Below are 26,041 nucleotides of genomic sequence, written 5' to 3'. Positions count from 1 at the left end.
TACTTCCATTTACCTTCTCCACCATTCAGAGGATGGGGGCAGGTTTGAGAAAGAGCTACTAAAAATATGCCTCTATATCTACCCTACTGATAAAATAATAATTGACCTGTTATTTTACATTTAAGACTTAAATATAAAAAAAATGATCAAGTTAATCTAAAATAATAATAGTTAACAAGAAAAATCAAGTTATTCTTGTAGATCTATTAAAGGAGCCAGGGAACATGTGCTTTCTTTGACAACAGCAGCTTATTGTAGCAGAAATTATTACCTCACCCCAGGCATTGGTCCTGTCCTTGTAATAATAAAAATAATATTCTTAGAAGGAAAGAAGGGAGAAACATGTACCACTCAATATATTTTTTATCAATAACTTGACTTTCTTTTAGCTCATTTCACAACACTGTTATTTAATGTTACAAGCCTTTGAACAAGATCAGAAACTTTCTAATTTATGTGACCCATAAAAAGGATATTATATGCTGTACAACTAAAAAAAAAATCCAGTTTAAATGGAAAATATTTTATGTGGTATGAATATTTCCATCCATATGATGTACAGTAGCTACCACTTCAAATGAATGCCAATTTAACAAGCCAACTAGTTTTCCTTGGTTATAATAATTCACATATAAGATCTTATCATTGCTCATTATATTGTTGTATTAAACAGGCCCTGTATATGTATGTGTAGGTGTCAATATCATTTGCATCCTAATAACTGAAGATAATAACAATAAGTTTGCTTCTATTACTTTCGCTACAATTACTAAATATAATAATAGCAATGTTTATAATAACCACTTGAGCTCCGGAAGGTTTAACCCCCTTCATGACCATTTTTTTGCCATTTTTAGCTGGTAACTGCATGGTCATGCAGCACTGTACCCAAATGAAATTTATAGAATTTTTTTCACACTATTAGGGCTTTCTTTTGGTGGTAACTAATTACCACTTTTTTTTTTTATTCTATTTAAAGGAAAAAAATATTTTTTTTACTTTCTGCTATAAAACATATTCAATAATAAAAAAAAAAAATCAAATTTCTACATAAATGTAGGACAAAATGTATTCTGCTACATGTCTTTGGTAAAAAAAAAAAAAAAGGGTATATTGATTGGTTTGTGTGAAAGTTATAGTGTCTACAACCTATGATAAATGTTCTGGAATTTTTATTTATTTTTTTTATACTAGTGATGACAGTAATCTTATAATGGGACTGTGATAGTGCGGCAAGCAATCCGACATTACCAGTGACAGTAATAAAGTGATCAATGATAATATGTACTGGCTGGGAAGGGGTTAACATTTCAGGGTAATCAATGGGTTAAGTGTATACCTAACAACTGCTAATGTGTGTATTATATGCTGATTTCTACTAAACATTTATTTTTCCTTCTCCGTGTTCCTGAACTCGTAAGCAGGGAGTGACATACAGGTATGCCGCTGTGCCTGTAGGAGCTGCCTGTCTGCATTACAATGCAGGCAAGCAGTCCTAAAGTGGATAATGATGTTTTCACATAAGATAAACAAATGAAAAAATAAAAAACATTATATCAATGTCTAAATGATTATACTAATCTTATTATTAAAACCTCAATTCCAAAAAAGTTGGGATGCTGTGTAAAATCTACATAAAAACAGAATGCAATGATTTGAAAATTTCCTGAACCCATATTTTATTCACAATAGAAAATAGAACACATATCAAATGTTTAAAATGGGAAAATTTATAATTTAAAAAAAAAAAAATGTATGTAATTTTGAAAATGATGGTAGCAACACATCTCAAAAAAGTAGGGACACGGCCATGTTGACCACGGTGTAGGAAATGACCAGTTGCTTGAGTTTTAGGAGAGGGATGTTGTCCCATTCCTGCCTGATATAGAATTCTGCCTGCTCAACAGTCCTGGGTCTTGTCATATTTTTTGTGTAAAGATACGCCAACATTTTTTCAATTGTTGAAAGGTCTAGACTGCAGGTAGGCCAGTTAAGCACCTGGAGTCTTCTACTACAAAGCCTTGGCATTGTCATAGTTGCAGTATGCAGTTTAGCATTGTCCTGCTGAAATATGCAAGGCCTTCTCCGAAAAAGAAGTTGTCTGGATGAGAGCATATGCTGCTCTAAAATGTGAATATTTCAGCATCCATGATGTCTTTTCATTATTATTATTATACAGTATTTATATAGCGCCAAAGGGTTTGCTCAGCGCTGTACAATAGCAAGGGGGACAGAACATGAGACAAGACATAAACAAAACAATACACGAGGGGTTCGAGGGCCCTGCTCTTTCGAGCTTACAATCATACGCACTAATGCACCCCAGTACCATCAAAGATGCAGGCTTTTAAACTGAACGCTGATAACAATCCAGGAGGGCCCTCTCCGCTTTAGTCCAGAGGACATGGTGCCCATGGTTGCCAAAAAAGAATGTCAGATTTTTATTTATCTGACCACAGAACAGTTTTCCACTTTGCAACAGACCATTTTAAATTTGGCCCAGAGAAGACAGCGGCATTTCTGGATCATGTTCAGATATGGCTTCTTCCTTGCATGATAAAGCTTTACATTTTTTGAATGTCACAGTGAACTGTGTTCACAGACAGTGGAAGTATTCCTGAGCCCATGCAGTGATATCCATCACATAATCATACTTATTTTTAATGTAGTGCTGTCTGAGGCCTGACTATCACAGGCATCCAATATTGCATTTTGGCCTTGTCCCCTGTGCCATGAGATTTCTCCAGATTATTGGAATCTTTTGATAATAATATGTACTGTAGAGGTTGATGTATTTAAAGTCTTTGCAATTTTATGTTGAGGAACATTATTTTAAAATTGTTCGACAATTTTTACATGCAGCGTTTCACAAATTGGTGAACCTTTCTCTGCCCATCTTTTCTTCTGAGACAATCTGGGGGAGATTTAGTAAAGCTGGTGCACTCAGAATCTGGTGCAGCTGGACATGGCAGCCAATCAGCTTCTAACTTCAACTTGTTCAATTAAGCTTTAACAATAAAACCTGGAAGCTGATTGGTTTCTATGGAGAGTTGCACCAGATTTTGCACTCTAAGATACTCTTTTATACCCAAACATTTTACTGACCTGTTGCAAGTTAAACTGATTAGTTGTAAAATGTTCTTCCAGCTCTTCTTTGCTATTACTTTTTACTTTTGTGTTGATGCCATAGGTTTCCAAATGACCTTGTTTTATTCTTAAAATGGTACATTTTCTCAGTTTAAATATTTATTTTCTATTTTCCATTGTGAATAAAATATAGGTTTATGAGGTTTTCAAATAATTGCATTCTGTTTTTATGTAGATTTTACACAGCGTCCTTTTTTTTGGAATTGGGGTTGTAGTATTTAATAATAATGATAATATTATTACTAGTATTTGTAGTATTATTACCATTATATCATTGTTTAAAATAAACCCTAACTGAATAACATTTAAAGTATTAAGGAATATTTACTAAAACTGGAGAGTGCAAAATCTGCAGAGAAACCAATCAACTTTCAGGTTTTATTGTCAAAGCTTAATTGAACAAGCTAAAGTTAGGCGCTGATTGGCTACCATGCACTGTTGTACCAGATTCTGAGTGTACCACTTTTAGTAAATCTCTCCCTTCATGTATCAAACATTTTTTTTTTTCATAAAATACTTTTTTCACCTTTTCCTTTCCTTTTTTCACATCTCATTGCTTCTGGTCTCCTGCAGCCTCTTTTTTCTACTTCCTATCTACATGCACTTGTTCAGTGTCCTTTTAACATGTTCCTGACAAAGCTGTATGTACTCTCTTTCAGGGCATATGTGACATGGTGACAGTGCATAAGCACATTTGGGAGACAGTTATCACCTTATAACAAGAAGTTCCTAAAAAAAGACCTTCATGAAAGGATCACTCGGTATTTTTAAAATGAAATGACAACATCTGAAATAGCATCAAGATGTTACAGTATATGATATTTTACATATACTAATTTGGTTTCTGATACTATTACAATTTCTGTATATGTGTATATTATATTATATTGTAAAAATATATATGCACTATCTCTGTCTAAAAAAAATAACAAAATGAAAAAAAAAAAAAAATATATATATATATATATATATATATATACACACTGTATGTATAACATGTTACTTACAGTATATCCCCTCAAAGGTTCAATTACAAAAAAGAAAGTTGTTTTATCATTATTTTAAATAATTATTTTTGTAAAAAATTTTTAAATAAGCATTAAAAAAGGTATAGCTAGGTATTTAGTACCTCTAAGGAGTTTCTCTAATGGAAAAAAGATAAATAAAGAATGTCAAAGTGACTATATGAATAATGGTAGTAATAATAATGGTTACACTATTCATATTATTATAAGGAAAAGTAATAGTATTATCATTGTCACCATCATAATCAACATTTTTTTGACATTAATATTATTCTTAACCAAATACATTTTACTTTCATTTTTCTGTTTTTTTTTATTAACTACTTGCCGACCACAGATAGCCGAATGACGGCTGCACTGCGGCCGGCCAGTTCTGAGTGGATTTCATATGACGTCCTCCCAGAACGCGCTCTCCTGCGCGCCCCAGGGGGCACGCACCCGGCAAAAGGCCAATCACAGCGGCCTTTTACCACGTGATCAGCGGTGTCCAATGACACGCTAATCAGAGGGAAATGCAAGTGCCGGTTCTCGGCTGCACTTTCTTCACGCTGTCAGATCGTGAGGGAAGTACTGCCGAGAACTGGCAGTTGTCAGAGCGGGGATCGGCACCGATCATCAGGGCACTGATGATCAGTGCCCTGAAGATCGGTGCCAAGCAGTGCCACCCGCAAGTTCCGCCCACCTGTGCCCAGCAGTGCGCCCACTAGCTCCGCCCACCTGTGCCCAGCAGATCACCCACCTGTGCCCAGCAGTGCACCCACCTGTGCCACTCTGCAGTGCCACCTACCTGTGCCCAGACGTGCCACCTATTTGTGCCCAGCAGTGCCACCCACCTGTGCCCACCCACCTGTGCCCACCAGTGCCACCCACCTGTGCCCACCCACCAGTGCTGCCCACCAGTGCCACCCACCAGTGCAGCCCAGCATTGCTGCCAGTCAGTGCCCAGGGGTTGTGCCAGTCAGTGCCGCCAGTCAGTGCCCAGCAGTGATGCCAGTCAGTGCCGTCTATCAGTACCCATCATCAGTGTCACCTATCAGTGCCGCCTATCAGTGCTGCATATTAGTGCCGCCTATCCGTGACACCTCATTAGTGCTGTCTATCAGTGCCGCCTATCCGTGCCACCTCATTAGTACTGCCTATCAGTGCCCTTTAGTGCTGCCTATCAGTGCCCATCAGTGCCGCCTATCAGTGCCCATCAGTGCTGCCTCATCAACGCACATCAGTGAAGGAGAAAAATACCTGTTTGAAAAATTTTATAATAGAAACAAAGAAACTTTTTTTTTTTCAAATTTGTGCACTTTTTTTATTTATAGCGCAAAAAGTAAAGCGCCCAGTGGCGATTAAATACCACCAAAAGAAAGCTCTATTTATGAGAAAAAAATTATCAAAATTTCATATGGGTACAATGTTGCATGATCGCGCAATTGTCAATCAAAGTGCGGCAGCGCTGAAAGCTGAAAATTGGCCTGGTAAATAAGGGGGTATAAGTGCCTGGTAGGCAAGTGGTTAACTTATTATTATTATTGATAATTATAATTCTACCTGCTTAGTATGATGGTAAGTAAATGAAGAAGTAAGGAGTAGGATTTAGTACCATATGTGGGCCCCACTAGGGGATGAGGCTAACAATTCAGCTTCTTTCTCAGGTAGCAGAAACCTTGAGAATGCTTCTGACTGAATGTAATAAATAAGTTTTGCGTGAGTACTGCAGAATGAATTGTTTGCATTCTCACCAATTGTAGCTGTAAATGATCAGCTCTCAAAAAGCCTCTGCATTCTACATTTTCACGTAAAATGTGTTTTACTTTTCGGGGTCACTGTATAATAGGACAGGAAGCTGTGCTTCCCACACACATTACTGCAATCAGATTACTGTGCTGAGATCTCCCTGTTTGCACACTATTTTGTACTATTTTCAGCCTTACATACTGTGCGCACATTTTCTCCTTTCTTTATATGTGCTATACATTGCAGATTATTTTTGGCATTCCCAAGAAAGCAATAGGAAAAAACTGCTAAAAAGAATGACAACAATGTAAGAGCTGCAAACTCAAACCTAGCTTGGTATATGTAAAACTGAAATTGGGCATGTGGATAATTATAAAATGCATGACATTTTTAGTTTTTTTTTGTTAGTAATCCCATGAAAGGGCAATGCTGACTGCATCTATTAGATCCCCTTTAAATAAGACTTCTAAATCAAAAGCAATATATTGTAAATTAAAGCAAATGTAATGTAATTAAAATGACATTTAGTTAGCTAAATCTCTGTGTGTGATTAACAATTGTCATTTCCTTTTTTTACTAAAATACTTATTTATACTAAGTGCTGCTACTCTGCTGAAGCTATTTGCAGTCCCTTCCTGTCTATATGCTCATGGTTGTAAGGCATTTCTTAGGGTGGGTTTCCTGATGGTGGCAAAAGAGAACCATGCCTGTGTAATGTATTTTAAAATGGCCATATGCAGTCCCTATATGGCAGAGCAACAATTATTATTATTATTATTATACAGTATTTATATAGCACTAAAAGGTTTGCTCAGCGCTGTACATTATAGTGGGGGCAGAACAGGAGACAATACAGTGACAAAACATAACACGAGGGGTTCGAGGGCCCTGCTCTTTTGAGCTTACAATCTAAGAGGGAGGGGATAGTGGTACAGGAGGAAGTGGCTGTGGGGGATGGAGTGGTAGGAGGAGATCGGTTGTTAGGTAAGGGTGGGGTAGGCTTCCCTGAAGAGATGGGTTTTCAGGGTGCGCCTAAAGGTGAGCAGGGAAGGTTACAGTCTGATGGATTGGGGTAGTGAGTTCCAGAGGATGGGGAAAGTCCTGGAGAAGTCCTGCAGTCGGGCGTGGGAGGTGGAGACCAGGGAGCTAGAAAGTAGGAGGTCTTGTGAGGAGCGAAGATTACGGGTTGGGTGGTATTTGGAAAAGCACAACTGGTAAATGGGGACAGGGAGTTTCCACCCTCTAAGAGTAAGTGCCTGAACAAGGGCCTTCATTGCAGGATCATCAAGTATTATTTTTATTGATGGTGCAGAATTAAATACAGTATATTGAAAATGGCTTTTAAGGCTGCACTGGCATGTTAAAACATATATAATATTTTTGTGCTTGAGTGACATTTAATCCAGACAAATAATTTGTTGGGATAGACTTTTAAGTTTTCATAGGATTACACAAACCAGTATAAGATTTTCTTAGGAGAACAGCTTTCTTCTCAACAGCTCATACTGTATAAACATATTTAAATACCATCAATACATTTCCCTGTATTACCAACAATTTAATCAGAGTTACATACACTACTGTGCAAAGGTTTTAGACAGGTATGCAAAAATGTTGTAGCTTAAGAATGCTTACAGAAATAGAAGTTTAATTGTTTTTTTTATCAATTAACAAAATGGAAAGTAAATGAACAGAAGAGAAATCCAAATCAAATTAATAATTGGTGTGACCATCCTTTGCCTTCGAAATAGCATCAATTGTTCTAGGTACACTTGCACACAGTTTTTGAAGGAAATCGGCAGGTGGGTTGGTCCAAACATCTTGGAGAGCTAATCACAGATCTTCTGTGGATGTAGTCTGCTTCAAATCCTTCTGTCTTTTCATGTAATCACAGACAGATTTGATGATTTTTAAATCAGGGCTCTGTGGGGGTCAAATCATCAATTCCAGTACTCCTTGTTTTTATTTATACTGAAGATAGTTCTTAATGGCATTGGCTGTGTGTAGAGATGAGCGAATCGAACTTGGCGAAGTGGAATTCGTTTCGAATATTAGGAAAAATTCGATTCGCGCTGAATCCGAAAATTAGCAAACTTCGGATGCACGAATCAAATTTTCCCCGATCGGCTGATTTTCATCCCTTCTACAGCTGGCAAAAAGTGTCCCTGCAGAGAGCTCCGCTATTTCTGACAGTTCTCTGACAGTTCCTTCACATTTACAGCGGTTGAAACATTGTATCTATTTGTTTCCATTTAGGATACAGATGTTTTTATTCGGAAACAAATAGATACAATGTTTCAACCGCTGTAAATGTGAAGGAACTATTTGTTTCCATTTAGGATACAGATGTTTTTATTCGGAAACAAATAGATATAATGTTTCAACCGCTGTAAATGTGAAGGAACTGTCAGAGAACTGTCAGAAATAGCGGAGCTCTCTGCAGATACACTTTTTGCTGGACTGGAATTCTTCTTATTTTCATCCTACTTCTTCTTCTTCTTCTTCATCCTCATCCTCATCCTCTTCTTCTTCTTCTTCTTCTTCTTCTTCATCCTCATCCTCTTCTTCTTCTTCATCCTCATCCTCTTCCTCTTCTTCTTCTTCTTCTTCTTCTTCTTCTTCTTCTTCATTCTCATCCTCTTCTTCATCCTCATTCTCTTCTTCTTCATCCTCATCCTCTTCTTCTTCATCCCCATCCTCTTCTTCTTCATCATCCTCATCCTCTTCTTCTTCATCCTCATCCTCTTCTTCTTCTTCTTCTTCTTCTTCTTCTTCTTCTTCTTCCTCACCATCATCCTCTTCTTCTTCTTCTTCTTCTTCTTCTTCATCCTCATCCTCTTCTTCTTCTTCTTCTTCCTCATCCTCATCCTCTTCTTCTTCTTCTTCTTCATCCTCATCCTCTTCTTCTTCTTCTTCATCCTCATCCTCTTCTTCCTCATCCTCATCCTCTTCTTCTTCTTCATCCTCATCTTCTTCTTCTTCTTCTTCTTCTTCTTCATCCTCATCCTCTTCTTCTTCTTCTTCATCCTCATCTTCTTCTTCTTCTTCTTCATCCTCATCCTCTTCTTCTTCTTCATCCTCATCCTCCTCTTCCTCTTCTTCTTCTTCTTCTTCTTCATCCTCATCCTCTTCTTCTTCTTCCTCATCCTCTTCTTCTTCTTCCTCATCCTCATCCTCTTCTTCTTCTTCCTCATCCTCCTCTTCTTCTTCTTCTTCTTCCTCTTCTTCTTCATCCTCATCCTCTTCCTCTTCTTCTTCATCCTCATCCTCTTCTTCATCCTCATTCTCTTCTTCTTCATCCTCATCCTCTTCTTCTTCATCCTCATCCTCTTCTTCTTCATCCTCACCCTCTTCTTCTTCATCATCCTCATCCTCTTCTTCTTCTTCTTCTTCTTCATCCTCATCTTCCTCTTCTTCTTCTTCTTCTTCATCATCCTCTTCTTCTTCTTCTTTTTCTTCCTCACCATCATCCTCTTCTTCATCCTCATCCTCTTCTTCATCCTCTTCTTCCTCTTCTTCATCCTCATCCTCTTCTTCTCCTTCTTCCTCTTCTTCTTCCTCATCCTCATCCTCTTCTTCTTCTTTTTCATCCTCATCCTCTTCTTCTTCTTCTTCTTCATCCTCATCTTCTTCTTCTTCTTCTTCTTCTTCTTCTTCTTCTTCTTCTTCATCCTCATCCTCTTCTTCTTCTTCTTCTTCTTCATCCTCATCCTCTTCTTCTTCTTCTTCTTCTTCTCCTTCATCCTCATGCCATTGGACTCTTGATAGTCGTCTCCCCACGCTGCTGCTGGGGGGACTTTTTAACCTAGGCCTGTGTATGGCCTTCAATTGAAGCTGCTTCTGCTCCGCCACTCTGCCATTGGACTCTTGATAGTCGTCTCCCCACACTGCTGCTGGGGGGACTTTTTAACATAGGCCTCTGTATGGCCTTCAATTTAAGCTGCTTACGCTTCGCCACTCTGCCATGGGCCCCTGTACCGCCTCCTCATGCTGCTGCCAGGTCCAGAGTGTGTCATGGGTCCCTGTACGGCCTCCCATTGCTGCTGTCTCCATCGCCACACTCTGCCATGTGCCACTTTCAGGTCTCCTCACACTGCTGGTGGGTTCCATTTTGTCATAGGGTGCTGTATGGCCTCCCATTGCTGCTGCCTCCACCGCCACACTGTGGCTCCACACTCTGGTTTTGGCCCCGTGACTGCCCAAATGAGTGAAGTGTGCGGTGATTCTAAGATCGACGGCACTCATCTGCATGTCATACTGACTGACAGTATTATTTCTCTTCCCCAGCAGACTCCAAGGGCATTTAAATTAAAGGTACAGTGTTCTGCACTAATATAAAGGCTCTCTGAAGCCTAGAAACCCTTTTAATAAGTTAAATTCGCAGCGAATAAATTTGCATCGAATCGAATTTATTCCGCAAATTCGGCGAATCAGCCGAATCAAATTTTTGAATAATTCGCTCATCTCTAGCTGTGTGTTTTTGTGCATATTTGAGTCTCTTAGCCTTGTTTCCACATTGGAGATATGGCATTTTGACTGCAATTCTTCGACTTTTGCCCAGACTTCTCCAGAGAGTAGCTGGGTGTATGTGGGTCAACCAGTTTTGTATTGATGGCATGCTTCCAATGTTTATTTCTCTTCAAAATTATGTGTTTTCCACTACCGGCTCCTGTCAAGTGGGCATGCTGGAAAACCAGCATCCGACCAGCATCCAATCAGTATAATCGGAGGGGGGGAGTCCCCCTGTTGGAACATAAAGGCACAGCAGGGGAGATTGCTGCACTAACATTGCTTGTGTTAGTACAGCAATCTCACAGTTTTTTTCATTCTGCCCACTGGGTTGAATAAGAAAAAAAATGTAAGTGTATACCAGGCTTGAGACAGTAGAAATGATGCTGGTTACCTTCATCCAATACCTAATCAGTTTGGTATATCTCCACAACATATGATGAAGATCACCCAAATCATAGGTACATTTTGGGCACTCTGGAGAATCCCTCCTACTCCACTCACTGTGACAATGATAGGGACACCTGTGGTAATAAAGACAGTGCTGCCTCCCATTCATTATCAGACATATCACCAAGGTCACCTTCCCAACCCAAGAGAGACCCATACAGGAATATTGTGAAGTATATACAGTAGCTGGGGAGCCCATACCATTTTGATTCAATTTACTCTGCTCACCACAGAGAGTTTTCACCAGCTAATACATTTATGTTTGAAGATTTGTAATAAAGACTGCATATTATATTCTAAGTATTCCTGGGGTTTGGAGTTACTAATATCCTCAAGTATTTTAAGAAGTTAACCACAATTTTGGATACACAAGAAACCTTTCTTCTATAATTGCTCTTCAAAACTCAATGATTGCACTTCCCTAATAAGAGCTGCTAGTGGCTCAAAAGCTAAGGTAAACACAACAGGGGTGACAATGGGCATCCCTCCCTCATACTTCTCCATAAGGGAAAAGATGTTGATTTATCCCTATTTATATGCAGTCTGGTGCTGAATAAAAAAAGTTGTATCCAGTTTATGAATATTCGGCTAAATCTAAATCTGGCTAAGACATCCCACAAATAAGGTCATTCAATGATGCCAAAAGCTTTAGCAGTGTCTAGTGATGATATACTTTTTTGACAGAATTTTTGGGTGGGATTTGCATATTCAAAAATAAGTGTCTGATATTTAGGGCTATTGATCTTACAGACATAAACCCTGACTGGTCAGGATGTACCAAAGTGGCGATGACCCTTGCCAGACAATTAGTCATGTTTCATGCCAGGACTTTTACATCAGCTGTTAATAAGAAAATGGTAGGTATGAACCTGGTAAGAGTTTACCCTCTCCAGGCTTAGGTAACATAGCAATCATACCCTCATTCATGGAATGTTGAAGCAATCCCACCTCTGCTGCCTCATTAAAGATAATTGATAACAGGAATTTAGCACCTGACCATATATCTTAAATATTTCATACGGTAGTCCATCCATGGGAGGGAGGGTGAAATGCATTACAGGGGTGTGACTTCTGCAGGAGACAAGCAGAAGAATTTTGTGATTTAGCCACCATGGCTAATAAATGACCCATACCTTCTCCTATCTCAAAAATTTTCTTTTGCGAAAAAAGCATTGGTTTGTTTTGGTAAATCTATAGATTGTGACAGGAAGTCAGGAACAACTATGGGGTGTATCCAGGATGGAAGGCATATCTGTCCCAGATTTAGGTAATACTCGGATTGTTTTCCTTTTTGTGCTGTGTGGTTAGCCTGTTGGGCTCACTGTGAGGTTAACAAGCTGAGCTGAAACAGGTTGAGCTCTCAGAGCTCTGTAAAACTCCCAGGCCGCTTAGGGAGGATGCTCCATCCTGGAATCAGATCTCTGTGCAGGACAGACTGGGGAGCAGCCATTTATTTGTGTGGTGAGATTACAGGATAAGTTCACCTTTCGTAACATGTTACATGTTACACCCATATTCATGGTATAACATGTTGCAATCAGACTGGCCCCTGCTCCCCCCCATCCCTGCTTTGACAGCTAGTCGTGGATCTTCACCCCCCCCCCTCGCTAGCTGTCAAATTTAAGGAAAAACGTGGCTGTGCGGGGCTCTGTTCACACAGTCGCGTCACTCATTCACAGTCATCTAATCCTCAATTAACTACAACGGCACTGTGAAGCACTGTGGTAGTTCATTCATTATTCCTGTCAGTATATCTGTTTGCTCGTACATCCCGCATGGGATATACTGACAGATCTGCAGGAGACCTGCATGGCATCAGCGATCTGCTGATTGGTGGTGCCATGGTTTACAGGCTCCTGCAAACAAAGATAATAAATGCACATTTGTTTACCTGCAAAAAAAATTGCATTTAATATTTTTTTCTAAAAGGTGAACTTATCATTTAAGTCTGTATGACTATGGACTCTGAAATATTCTGTGTGAAAGCCAAATGTCTGAGCAGAAGCAGGCTGTGTCAGGACAAGTAGTTAGGTTCCTGTGTTTGCAGTTAGACGCCCAACGTGGCAAGGGTTTATTTTCTGTTTTTGTTTTTATTTTGCTGTTTTGATACCTGCACTTTGTGATCACAGACCTTGTAAATAAACCACAACTGTGTTTCACCAAGATCCTGCTGTCTTGCTGTACCTTTTTCACCTTGCTGTGATTCATCTAGGGAGTCAAGCACAACCTGCTACTGAGGTAATTCCTCACAAGATTTATATAATTGTTACGCATTAGACCTTCTACTCTGAATTATTATTATACAGGATTTATATAGAGCCAATGGTTTGCACACCGCTTTACAAAATGAAGGTAGACACAACAGTTACAATAAAATTTGGTACAAGAAAAAACAGAGGGCCCTGCTTGTTAGAATCTAGGAATTATAGAGTATTCACATTCCCCCATTCTTTGATAGATAGTGGAAATTTCTTTAATAATATTTACCTGAAGATACACCTTTAATACATCCCGGATCATAAATTTAGAGGCTGTAAGAGCATTTATTTCCAAGAAAGCAGATAAGTTATTCACTATGGAGGCATGGTCTGGGAGCAGCAATTTACATACCATACAGATTGGTTGGAAGGTCCTTGAATATTAATCTTGACTGTTAGTGGAGAATGGTCAGATATGCCTTCTTCTGCCTATCCAATCTAAGCACTAAAGTGTGATCTCAGTAACTGATCCAGCTGTGATGAGATAGCTATAACTTACAATCTCATCAGGGTTGGCAGGCAATGACTGGATCCAAATGACATCTTTTTGTTTTTGTTGATTTTGCCTCAATGTCATATAAATTGCTAAAAGGGGTAAAAAAAAAGTCACAAAGCATAGCTTGTTGTTATCTTCTCTTGAAGAACACACTGTATTGTGTTCAAAGTTGAACAAAATGTTAACCCAGAGTGCATCAAAACACCTCCAAATCACAAACCCGCATTGCAGAGCTGAGGCAGTTGTTATGCTGAATAAGAAACAAAATGACAGTTACAGTGGCAACATTTTCAAACAGTAGCTGAAGAGAATGCAGCAGTTGGATTAGAACCCAGGGCAGCAGTGTACGAAGGAAAGATCAGTCATTTCTGTCCATGAAAAACAATTAGAGTGATATTCCAAATACAGCAGTTCTAAATGTAGAAACTCCCTGCCCATTAAACAAGAATTTGCACTTGGCCACTATGTCAGAGGAAGATATGAGGCATTATTTAATTTTTATTAATGTTACAGTAAAGAACCAGAAATATTGCACAGACTTGCAGCACCCCATGTAACTGTTTTTACTAGACCACAGTGCAGGAAAGAGAGGCTAGACAGTTTTGAAGTTTTTGGAAGGAGGAGAAATCAGATTTAATCTTGAAATCTAAAATCTATGTCTTCTTTTTAAGACTAAAGATTAAAAGCACAGTTATTAAACCTGTATGGAAAGGTCACAGCTTCTGAGGTAATGGAAAAAGTTGCATACTAAAATAGAAATGAAATGTCTTTTTTGGACAACGAAGATGGAAAAATCATACACCCTTGCAGCCTTTTTTTGATGAGCCAATTTATAAGGGATAACATATATCTGAATTTAAAAAATGTGTTTCTTTTTCTGAACATTGACAATAGTGTTTTTGATGGAGAGAGCAAGTATTTAACATCAGAAAATACAAAATGATTGTCTTTTTTTGGACATTGATTATAGAAATAGTATACGGGTTTTCATCACAGCTAGAAAGCCTGTTTGGACAGGTTGCAATTGCTGAGCGACTTTACAGATTTGATGCACACCTTTTAAAAACTTTTCAGACTATCCACTCTTTGTCAGAAAGGAAGAGAGCAAGCAAAGTGTCCCTTAGAATTTTTTTTTTTTCATGAGTTGGAAAAAAGGAGATGGAAAAATTACGGTCTGTCAGTTCAACTTTTATACACTTTTCGGTGAGGCCACTATTTCTGGGGACAGAGCAGGCAGTTTTAAAGTGGAAGTGAAGGCAAACCTAATTAACTCTAAACCTACTCTCAGCCACATTCTAAGCCTAATCTATCATGCCATGTAAAGAAAAAAATCACTATACTTACCTGTTCTACATCCGCTTCGATCCTGTCCCATGCTGAGCTGTTAGCGACAGCTTCAGCATGTAGGAGTGTGCAGGAGAAGCAGCGGACAAAGGACGTCCTTCTGTGGGTGACGTCACTTCCCATCTGTTGCTGGCTGTCACTGTTTTGTTACTTTTTTGGGGTTGTTTTTGAAATGTGCAAAGAGAGATCACACAACTACTTATACATATTACATTTCATAAAAGTAATTACAGATACAGATAAATATTAGAAAATATAACAATAATACTACTATCTGCAACTAAAGATACTGTTACCGCCATGGAGTCCCATCTGCGTGCACAGCATTGCACAGGTGATCACAGATGTATTCATGATTGCAAGCTCTGAAGACGAGACTGAGTCTTACAAGTTACGGCTGAGGTAATATAGGACTTGAATGTAAGAAATTGGTCAATTGCTCTTGAAAGCAAAACGACCTTCTAAGGAAAATCAAATAAATTTTTTCAAATAAATTTTATCAAATAAATTTTTAGTAAACTTGATTTACCCTCTAATAAATATTAGTGTATACAAATAAAGTCCAAAACCAAAAAAACAAAACAAAAAAAAAAAACATCAAAAACCCAAAGTCCAAAATAAAGTCCCAAAAAAAATATTACTTCAAGAAAAAATCTTTATCTGTAATATCTTAATTCTTCATATCTTCAAACATCTTTGTGATATACTTCAAACCAAATCTTCATATACCTCAAAGGAAAAAACTCAACATGTGTATTATCTTCAAAAAGAGGGGTATATAAAACGTGCCACACGTGTTTCATGCACACAAAAAATTGACGTGCCACCACAACCGTGAAGAGAAATCCCTCAGCCTTAGGAATCAATCCACTGCATACCAATAGAGGAAGTGCATAGTTACCCTCAGAATGGTATCAAGGGTCTGAGTACGTCTTTCCAACCTTTTAGTATTCCTTCAGCCTTTCCAGCCACTTCCCACAGACCTCATAAACAGACCAGGGATCAATATGTATCATAAAAGCTTGTAGCACTTTATTGTAGCAACTTACATTCAAATAAGATGACATCAGCTTCCACACCAAAAACGATTTGTTCACAATCCTGCCTCTCCTCACAAGTGTGTAGGTATCCACACCATCCCACTCCCAAGGGGGAACCAATTGCCTGTGGTAGGTACCCAGTACCTCAAAACCCCATGAGGATTCCAGGAAGCCACAGCCGCATGTACCAGGATCAAAAATGGCCGTCACCGCACTTCCGGAAGAGCGTCACTACGTCACCACGTCACGTGCCCCGGACGCGTTTCGTCACATCCGGACTTTGTCAACAGGGATACGGACGTGTCTCCTCATTCCCCTTAAATACCAGATAATTGCCGCGGCCATCTTACATCCTGGAACGCTGGATATCCTCACTCAAGTATATAAGATATATCAGGGCCAGTGAAACGGAACACAGAGAAGCCATTACCAAAACGGCAAAACTGTAACCTACACACCCCCTAATATATAAACTACACTTTCCACCAGAACTTCATAAAACTTCATAACTTCATAAACGTCAACAGTGAGAACCCGATGACAAACCCATATATAAACAATTATTATAAAAAAAAATTTTTTTAAAAATTATTATTAAAATTAAAGATTATTCCCTCCCATCCACAATAAGAATGTAAACAAATATATCCTCCCTTATGTTATTCAGCCCCCTAAAAATCATCTAAATTTATAATAATAATAAAATAATCCTAAATAATATTATAACATAACAGCCAATACTTGCCATTAGACAACCCCATACAAATATTATAACACATATCTTTATATAAAATAAATAAATAAATAAATAAATAAATATACACAAATATTCCCCCTCATATAATGCATTCAATTACTGGTCAGAAATGAAACAATTTAGGTCTAATTCAATATTAAGACCCTTGGGTTTTAAAGTGTTCAGCCTATAAATCCAAAAGGTTTCATTTTTGGATATCTCCTGTACCCTATTACACCCCCTCCAATGGGATTCCAGGACATCGATACCACAAAATTTTAGAAGACTCAGATCCGAACCATGAAAATCACGAAAATGTTTGGATACACTGTGTTCTTTCTTCCCTTTTTTTACATTCCCAACATGTTCTTTCAATCTAATTTTTAGATCTCTTTTAGTTCTACCAACATATTGAATTTTACAGGGGCATTCTAATAGATAAGTCACATATTTCATATTACAAGTAATAAATTTATTAATTGCAAAAGACTCTCCCGTCACGCAGGATTTAAATGTTGTGATTTTCCTCTCTTTTATACCTGTGATTTTACAAATCTTACACTTTTTACAAGGAAAAAAACCTTGGAGTCCGAACATCTTCAGCTTCCTAGGGGAGAGATCACCCCTTTTACCAATAAATTCCGCAGATTATCACTTTTTCTATAGATAAAACGAGGTTTTTCAGGTAAAATCTTTCCCAACATGGGATCTTTTTGTAATAGAGGCCAGTGCTTCCTAATAATATTTTCTACTCCTTTGTACTGACAGCTGAATTTTGAGATGAAGGCACAATCCACTACTTTATTTTCCTTACCATCACAGTATCTCTTACTTTTAGTATTCTTTTTCTTCATATCCCCTATATAATTCTGACTCACTTTATATCTAATTCTTTCCAATTGTGTAGGATCATATCCTTTAGACACAAACCGATTTTTTATCAACTCTGATTGTATAATGTAATCCTCCAACCTTGAACAATTCCTCATAACACGTATGAATTGACCCTTTGGGATTCCCTGAATCCATGAAGGGTGATGGCAACTGTTGGTAGGAATGAACCCATTCCTGTCTGTATCTTTGAAGAAGGTTTTGAAACACAATTTATTTTCAGATTTAAACATATGTAGATCTAGGAAATTCACCGATTCCCTACTCTTAACAATCGAAAACCCTAGTTCATATTTATTCGTGTGAATATGATCTATGAAGATGTTAAATTCTACATCAGTACCCTCCCATACTACCAAGATGTCATCAATATACCGCCTCCACACCTTCAGACCTCCCCACTTTCTTCCAAAAATTTCTGCATCCTCCCATTTGGCCAAAAAAATATTAGCCAAACTGGGGGCGAACTTCGCCCCCATTGCTACACCCCTCTGCTGAATAAAAAATTCCCCTTTATACCAAAAATAATTGTTCCTCATGCTATAGTCTAATAGCTGGATAATGAGTTTCCTTTGTTTTCTATGGAGTTCAGAGAAATTCTGCAAACCCCATTTGATGGCTTCCAAGCCGTCTACGTGTTTTATATTGGTATAAAGGGAATTAACATCAATGGTGGCCAGCAAAGTGTCTTCCGTAACCTCCATTCCCTCCAAGAGTTTTAATATATCCTGGCTATCTTTAACAAAAGAAGGCATCTGCCTAACAATAGGTTGCAGAAAAAAATCTACATATTGGCCTATCCTTGAATGCACTGAGCCGATACCATTAATGATAGGTCTGCCTGGAGGATTTTTGAGACTTTTATGTATCTTCGGGAGAATATAGATAAAAGGGATACGGCAAACTGATGGTATTAAAAACTGTGCTTCTTTTTCACTCAAAATGTGATCATCCCTTGCATTTTTAATTATTTTTTTCAACTCCTTTCTATACTTTAAAGTAGGATTTTTGGAAATCTTACAGTATGTCATAGAATCCTTCAAAATATTAGACATCTCTTCCTCATATTGTACTCTATCCATCACGACCACTCCACCTCCCTTGTCAACTGGTCTGATAACAATTTCCTTCTTCTTTTTCAAACTTTTAAGGCCCTGATATAATGCTCTTTCTTCCTTAACCTTCTCAAATTGCAATGTATCTAGATCATCAATTGTCATACGTTTAAATACCTCAACAAATTGGTTCCTAGGATTGACAGGATTAAAGGTGGATTTATTCCTAAGATTACTCTGGACAAAAACCGGCCTACTCATACCATTAGCTGTAGTGGTAGGGCCAGGGAGAGAAGAAAAATATTTTTTTATATTTAATTTCCTAATAAATGTATTAATATCTATGAATGCTCCAAATTTATTCAAATTTCTTTTAGGCGCAAACTTTAAGCCCTTATCCAGTAATTGAATCTCACTGTCGGTAAAATCTACAGAACTCAAATTATAAATACCCTCCCCTATACTTCTTTCCTTTTCCTTTTGTTTACATTCTCCCCTTGTGAAGTTCCCTCCTCCATCCTTTGACATTGTATCTGGATTTCTTCCTCTCTGTTCTGTGGTGGGACATACTCTCCCTCTCTCCTGTAAGGGGGATTCCAATACCCCTGATTTCCCCATTGCTGGGGGTAAAATGGTTCCCTCTGAGGGGGACCCGGGGGCCTGCCTCTTTGATTCCCCTGAAAAAAATTATTTCTCTGAGGCCCACCTCTCCCTCTAAAGTTCCTGGGACTGTTATAATAACCATTACTCCAGCCTGATAAAGGTTGAAACCTATTCTGAATAGGAATATTATATGACTGATACGGCGAATTAGATGGTTTCGGACGGGTCTTATTCTGATTCCCGGATCCACATTCCTGTCCCTCTGTTTTCTTCGGGGCAGATATTTTGATCTTTTTATTAACCCCCGGGGGTGGTATTACTTCTTTCACTCCTACCCCTTTAGCCGAGACAGCAGGAGATGACACATTAGATTGGAGATTAGTATCAGCTATTCCCTGCCATTTATAAATGGAATTAGTCCGATAGTCCTCCATATCCCTAATAAACTTTTTCTGCTTCTTTTTCTTAACCTCTGCATCTTTTTTATTCAGGTGTTCTTGCACTTTACTACAAAGATTTACTTCTACGGAAAATGGCACATTCCTGAAAGGAGATTAGTGGGCTGGCTAAGCTTTTCCAAATAGTCAGTTTACAAACACATTCCTATGGCCTGAAGTCATTTAAGGTTATTAGATATTTGTGAGGCCAACATTATTAAGGAAATACTGTATATAATATGCAGTTTCCCCATCACTCCACCCCCTGGCTCACAAATATCACACAGTAATGCTTCCAACTGTACATAAAGGCAACATATCAGCACTGGAAGGAAAGCACCTGATAATTGTAAACAAAAAGAATAATTAATGTATCCCCCCCCAGGTTTTTTTAGTTTAAATTAAAAATTGGGGATCTAAAGTGTATCTATTTAAAGTGGAGACACCTACTTTCCCTGTCTGATTTAGGGGCTGTAAAACTATCCAAAATTGAAAAAACATAAAAAACTACATGTTGGACTAACAAAAGAACACCATACTTTCCCTTTCAAGAATTCAAAAGCACATGAGCAGATATGATTATCAGATTTCCATTTTCAAGAGTTTAGAGGTGTAGAAGCTTGTCAAAGTCCTCTGTATCTGTTGGTGGACAGCAGAGTCTTAGGCATCCGGAGATCCGCTCATGGCTGCAGCACAGCATTTGCAACGCTGTAGAACTCAAAGAACTGTAGAATATAAAGTCTATTTTATCCTCCGGACTATTGCAGTTCACAAGTCATAGACTTGCAGGCACATAAGCACCATGGTAGATGAAACGTTTGCATATTTGTACAGACAGTTCAGGTACTTGATCATCAGGTCAGATAGAACAGTTCTGGTTTTAACCATCATAGCAGGTGGATCTTGCACAAACAGCTCAGCTGCTGATAAGTGGCAAAGCCTTTATAGATGGTTGTTGCTGTGAAAAGTGTTTGTCTTCTTTCTCCAACATGCTTCTGGTTGACATCAAGGCAGGTGTTTCCAAGACTGTCAGTCCAACATTCCATTACTAACAACAATACCCATATAGTCTATTATAGATTTCTGAACAGGTAAATCCATGATCTCTAGTGAACTGGCCCAACACTAAAAACAGATTTTTTTGTTAAGGGTGAAATATTGTTACAGGAATACCAACCATCTACTACCTAAACTCTACATTGCTCAGTATCTAAACTAAACTGTCAAACTATAGGCCCAAAATGTCAAATGTGTGTTTCCTCTTTGTACTCTTCCCACAATCTAAAGGCATTCTGGGAGGCTCTTGTCTACACTGACCCCAGTATGTGTGTAAAAATTACCCATACATAATGTGTCACCATGCTCTACATACCAGTACTACACAGAAAGCAATCAGGATAGGTTGAGGAAAACCAAACCTGGGAACCCATTTCATTATGATTTACCAAGAAAATTTTAAGAAAAACCCAATCAACTGTAGCCAAGGGATCGTTGAGTGTCAGATATAACAATTTATATATCATTACTTAGAGCACCTTATTTTAAAGGACTTACTTTTAAAAATTGCATCCACTGCAAAAACATGATTATCTCTAATTAGGACCATACTATTAATCAAAACCAACAACTTTGAGTAGACATAAGCTTATTTTTTCCTTAATGAATGATATGATTGGCGTAAATTCAGACTGTCATTCATGTAGAAAAACGTACTCCAAAGCAGATACCAGTTCTATGTGAATGATTAGGGCAGAATATACCAAAATACATGCTACCACAATCCTGCTTAAGTACACACAGGAAAGGACAATACAGAAAAATGTATAACCACATTTTTTATGTGTAAATGTTTGTGTTTATACACCCTTCAAAGCACACACAAAAACAAAGTAAACCACCCCAAATGAAATAAAATATTACTATTAATCAAACACTAATTTTCTCTATTGTTATTTCAAATTAAACCTAATTAGAGAAAACCTCTCAAAATCATTAGCTGCTCTGTTTAGAAATTGGTTCTAACAAAAACTCTCATTACAGTCATATATTTTACAGAGACATAAAAACAATAATAAAATGGCGTAAATTGTCCAGGCTGTGATATTCTTCTTTAATTCCATTCAATCAACCATATATTAATGCTGTTTATGGAGTTGAATTTAGGAGCTTTGGCAAAAAAATTGTCAAAAGCTCCTAAATTCAAGTTTAGGAGCTGCTCGTGTACATAAAGCTTATAAAACTTATTTTACAAATCAGCGTTACCTTTCTGTACTAATTCAGGTAACATTGTCACACTTACTACAGACAAAACAACATGCATTCATCATATCTTCATAGAAGAACCATGCCCTCAACATTAGCTTTGCTACAAACAGAACATATTTAGATTTGGACATACACACATATCTAAAATTACTGCAGTACTCACAATCTGAGCATCAGCTCATAGTTTTCAAACCTATAAAAGCTAATTGCTCTGAAACTTGCCCAGAGTCCAGTGCTTTTACTATTACAAATTAAAACTTTCTGACAATACAACCATTCCCTTGTACATCAGTTGTCGCCCAAATTATCAAACCAAACATTGCGAGCAATGGTGTCCAGTCGTGGGCACCCAACACAGGAATGGGCTCACACCTGATCCCCTACAGGCATCTCAATTAAGCCAGCTAAGTATCTGGTACATTTTCTATACTTTCTGAATGTACTATGGCTAACAAAACAAAAACACAACATTAAACCCAGCACAAACAATCTAACACAATTCTGCATCATAATTTGTATCTCTAGTTTACACAGATAGAACCCCACTTCTGGTACCATGTGTTTTTTTAAATTTTTTGGAGTTGTATTCGATATGTGCAAATAGCGATCACGCAAATACTTAAAACAGTTAAACAAAGTAATGACAGATAACAAATATTAGAAATTATAACAATAATACTTAACTAAAGATGCTGTTACTGCCATGGAGTTCCATCTGCATGCATAACACGGTACAGGTGATCACAGACACATGCATGATTGCAAGCTCTGAATACAAGTCTGAGCTTTACAAGTTATGGCTGTGGTAATATAGGACTTGGATGTAAGGAAATGGTCAACTTGCAAGCAAAAATGGCACACTGCAGAAAGGAGATTAGTGGACTGGCTTGGCTTGTCCAAATAATCAGTTTACAATCACATTCCTATGGCCTGAAGTCATTTAAAGGTATTAGATATTTGTGAGGCCAACATTAATAAGGAAATATGTAACATGCAATTTCCCCATCAGTCCTCAGCACACAGAGTGCACCAGTGAAAACTGTAGTAGTGGAGAGGCTGCAGAACAGGTAAATATATACATTTAAAAAAAAACACTAATATGTAGCGCTCTTGGTATGAAGCCAAAAATTGGTACTGACGTGACCAATAGAACAATACCATGTTGAACCAACAGACAGTGTGTCTAAAATTAAAAAAGTTGTATTTTCCACTAATGAAACTCATAAAAGCATCAGCACAAAGTTATATATCCAATGTGGATCTGATATAATGAAATTCAATACAATATGGCCCATAAACCATGCTGGTGGTAGATATATAAACAGCTTACTTCTGATATTCTTGGTCGTGGGGGCAATGGTGGATTGGCCAGAGGATAGAGGGGTCACTGTGAAATTATGCCTGGTGGTATGTGGAATCACAGACTTGTAGGAAGTGGTGTGTCCCACAGAGGACCAGGAGAAACCTCTCAGTGTCACAGAGACTCCAGAATGTGCTACAGTATTTAATTATGGTTATCAGCGCCCAGTGGTTTGAAATTTAAGTACACTGCTCAAACAAATGAAAGGAACACTTTGAAAAAAACATCAGATCTCAATGGGGAAAAATATCATGCTGGATATCTTTACTGATATGGACTGTGTGATGCATTAGGAACGTAAGGATTCCCCATCATTTGATAGAAATTAAAATTTTCAACCTACAGAGGACTGACTTCAAAGACACCCAGAAAATCAAAGTGAAAAAATTATGCAGCAGGCTACTAAATTTTGCTGAAATTTCATTGCAGCAACTCAAAATGGTAGTTTGTATGGCCCCTATGTGCTTGTATGCATGCGTGACAACATTGGTGCATGCTCCTAATGAGATGACGGATGGTGTCCTGGGGTATTTCCTCCCAGATCTGGACCAGATCTAGCATCACTGAGCTCCTGGACAGTCTGAGGTGCAATCTGATGGCACCAGAAGGACCAAAACATGATATCCCAAGGTTGTTCTATTGGATTTAGGTCAGACAAGCATTGGGGGCCATTCAATGGTGTCAATTCCTTCATCCTCCAGGAACTGCCTGCATACTCTCACCACATGAGGCCAGGCATTGTTGTGCACCAGGAGGAATGCAGGACCCACTGCACCAGTGTAGGGTCTGACAATGGGGACAAAAGGATTTCAGCCCGATACCTAATGGCGGTCAGGGTGCCATTGTCTAGCCTGTAGAGGTCTGTGCATCCCTCTATGGATATGCCTCCCCAGACCATCACTGACCCACCACCAAAACTGTCATGTTGAACGATGTAACAGGCAGCGTAATGTTCTCCATGGCTTCTCCAGACCCTTTCACGTCTGTCATGTGTGCCCAGGGTGAACCTGCTCTCATCTGTGAAAAGTACAGGGCACCAGTAGCGGACCTGCCAATTCTGGTTTTCAATGGCAAATGCCAATCAAGCTCTATGGTGCTGGACAGTGAGCACAGGGCCCACTAGAGGATGTCGGGCCTTCAGGCCACCCTCATGAAGTCTGTTTCTGATTGTTTGGTCAGAGACATTCACACCAGCTTCCTGCTGGAAGTAATTTTGTAGGGCTTTGGCAGTGCTCATTCTGTTCCTCTTGCACAAAGGAGCAGATACCAGTCCTGCTGATGGGTTAAGGACCTTCTATGGCCCTGTCCAGCTCTCCTAGTGTAACTGCACATCTCCTGGAATCTCCTCCATGCTCTTGAGACTGTGCTGGGAGACACAGCAAACCTTCTAGCAATGGCATGTATTGATGTGCCATTCTGGAAGAGTTGGACTGCCTTTGCAACCTCTGTAGGGTCCAGGTATCGCCTCATGCTACCAGTAAAGACACTGACACTAGCCAAATGCAAAACTAGTGAAAAACAGTCAGAAAAGATGAGTAGGGAAAAAAATGTCATTGGCCTCCACCTGTAAAACCAATCCCTTTTTGGGGATTATCTCACTGTTGCCCATCTAGTGCACCTGTTGTTAATTTCATTAACACCAAAGCAACTGAAACTGTCTAACAACCCCCTCTGCTACTTAACTGACCAGATCAATTTTTTTATTGCACATGTTTTATAGCAGAAAGTAAAAAATATTGCTTTTTTAAAAAATAAATGTCAGAATTTTTTCCTTTATAATACAAAAAATAAAAACCCCAGTTGTGATCAAATACCACCAAAAGAAAGTTTTATTTGTTTGAAAATAAATTATATAAATGTCACGTGGGTACAGTGTTGCATGAATTGTCAGTTAAAATAACGCAGTGCAGTATAGCAAAAAATGACCTGTTCAGGAAGAGGGTAAAATCTTCCAGAGGGAAAGTGGTAAAAACAAATAATAATCATCCAGCATAGTTTACGCTGGTTCACAGTCAGGCAGGTAAAAAGGCCATAAAAAACATACTCATAATTAAAATATTTAAGGTCACAGATCGATTTCAATAATGGACTTGTTCTACTCTAGACGTCTTGCGCATAGAGGCAATGTAAGAATAAATGTATCACTGTTTCATCATTACCACAACTATCTCTGGAGCACTGACTCTTGCCACAAGTCTTTCCCTGTGATGGAACTCAGGTTGGGAGGCATTGGTGAATGATTGCCCAGGCAAGGTCCTTGTGCCTCACAGGACAAAGATGGATTAAGAGGGATTAAAAGTAGCTTCCTTGCCTGCAGCATCTAAGATCTCTCATGTTCAAATGGCCAATAAAGAGGTACTGGAGAAACTCATAGATCTGCTGTATAGTTATTGAATTTGAGCCATTGCAGTGCCACCTTTGGGGAGTCAAAGAAGTGCACTTCCTCTTTAGCCATTATGTTTGATTTAGCAGGACACACCATGACATAAAAATGTTGGGAAGCCAAAGGTGTTTATTATTATCACTATATTTAGCACTTTGTTTTTGTAGTTCCATTTATCTCCATGCATGCCATGGTTCTGGCCTTGGCAAGTGCCACATCTGTATCAGGGATGAGCTGAACTACATTTGGTTAAGCAGGATTTGACAAACTTCAGTTTGGTTGCCAATACCAAACCCTATTGTAATCAATGGAAG

The sequence above is a fragment of the Staurois parvus genome, unplaced genomic scaffold (genome assembly GCF_062004578.1).
Source record: "Staurois parvus isolate SC_StPar_1 unplaced genomic scaffold, SC_StPar_1.0 ptg000298l, whole genome shotgun sequence".
Classification (NCBI taxonomy): Eukaryota; Metazoa; Chordata; class Amphibia; order Anura; family Ranidae; genus Staurois; species Staurois parvus.
Note: the sequence above shows the minus strand (reverse complement) of the source record.